At 39.2% G+C, this 1,646-nt stretch overlaps 1 protein-coding gene across 1 annotated transcript in view; it reads right to left on the bottom strand.

Annotated features, from left to right (window-relative positions):
* The window catches only part of CHDH (choline dehydrogenase), a 42,210-nt gene that overhangs the window by 39,190 nt on the left and 1,374 nt on the right, over positions 1 to 1,646 (bottom strand). The gene's annotated exons all lie outside the window — the stretch shown is intronic.

The following is a 1,646-nucleotide window of genomic DNA, read 5'->3' as shown; positions in this document are numbered from 1 at the left end:
CCTTGAAACAAAATTTTCGTTACCAGGGTTCTGGGTTTGGCTGACAAGTTTGGGCGTGATATGGCGGGGTGAAGGTAAGCACTAGCTGTGCTCCATCTTTGACCTACAAAATATAGGTTTTCATTAACATTTTCTAGCAACAAAATAGTCTGTGTTCATTCACCCTCAAGACTTCTTCCTTGCCTTTGTTCCCCTATTACAGTTAAAAGTGGAAGTTTTCTTATTTAAAGACCAAAGGAAAACATTTAAATTTGAGAAATAAAAGAGCAAAGGTAAACAGACTGTATACTAGCATTGTGAAAGCCTTTTTTTCAGATTCAGACATGTACTGGCACATGAGACTTAGATCCAATTTCCAGTGAAGACAATGAGAAAATGCCCACTCAAGTTCAACAGGATCAGAACCTTACAATCATCTTAGGGCTTGTCTACACAGTGCATCTACTGAAAATAGTTTAGGGTGTAAATTTAAATGTAATAGCTATTTATTCAAATAAACCACAAACAGTTTTCAGTGATGAATAAATGTTCTAACCAGCAGCTAAAGCAGAATAGCTATTCTATGGTAGCTATTCCAGGTTATTTCCTCCCTTAATACAAGCAAGTCTTATAAAATGTCAGTATATAGGAGCATAGTACACATTCCCTGGTATTTTCTCATATACCGCATGCCCCCAAATAAGGCAGTACATTACTCTGGGAAAGCAGAAGGAAGAAAAAATGACTTTTCCAGAGTTATGGCCATATCCTCCCCCTCCTGCTCAGGCAAAAGTGACAGTTTTAACTTTTTCATGGGTGAATTGTTAGCAGCTCTTTGCTGTTCAACTGAAAAGCTGAAACTGTAGCTGATGCTGAAGACTGGACTCCAAAGCTGTATCCAGGATTTTGAAAAGAGCTAAAAACAGTCGGCAGGACTGTGAAATAGGAGAGAGAGACCAGGAATTGTTAACAGACAGCAAAATGCCGAAGCAAGGGTAGCTTGAATAGTGGAATTAAGACCATTAAAAAGGAGAGAGGGTTGTTAACACCTGAGTAGTGAAGAACAAAGAGCAGGAATTTGGTAGATTATAATAAGTCATGAAGTGACGTGACTCCGTCAGTACTGCCTAAATATAAATGCCACTGCTGCTGCTAGGAAGCTGATTTTAAACTTTGTGTGGGGCAAGAATTCAAGCAGGGTGCAATTGTACCCCTGGACCCACCCTGAATCTACCCCTGATCAACTCTACCCCTCCATCCGTGCAGCTGCTGAGGGAAGAAAAAAAGAAGTATTAGTCATCTGATAGCTTCATGCTTCTCTTCAGGGCAGAAAATCAGTTTTTCCACTTAAGGCACCTACCCCAATTTTGGCTGCCTAATTCTGGGGAAATGTGAGTGTGTATGTAAAGAAATGCGGTACAGGCATACCTTGGAGATATTGCGGGTTTGGTTCCAGACCACCACAATAAAGCGAATATCGCAATAAAGCGAGTCACATGAATTTTTTGGTTTCCCAGTGCATATAAGTTATGTTTACACTATACTGTAGTCTATTAAGTGTGCAATAGCATTATGTCTAAAAAAACAATGTACATACCTTAATTAAAAAATACTTTATTGCTAAAAAATGCTAACCATCATCTGAGCCTTCAGCGAGTCGTAATCTT

This window comes from Gavialis gangeticus, unplaced genomic scaffold (assembly GCF_001723915.1).
Source record: "Gavialis gangeticus isolate Ggan-Ray unplaced genomic scaffold, GavGan_comp1, whole genome shotgun sequence".
Taxonomy (NCBI): domain Eukaryota; kingdom Metazoa; phylum Chordata; order Crocodylia; family Gavialidae; genus Gavialis; species Gavialis gangeticus.
Note: the sequence above shows the minus strand (reverse complement) of the source record. Positions and strands in the feature narration are given on the sequence as shown.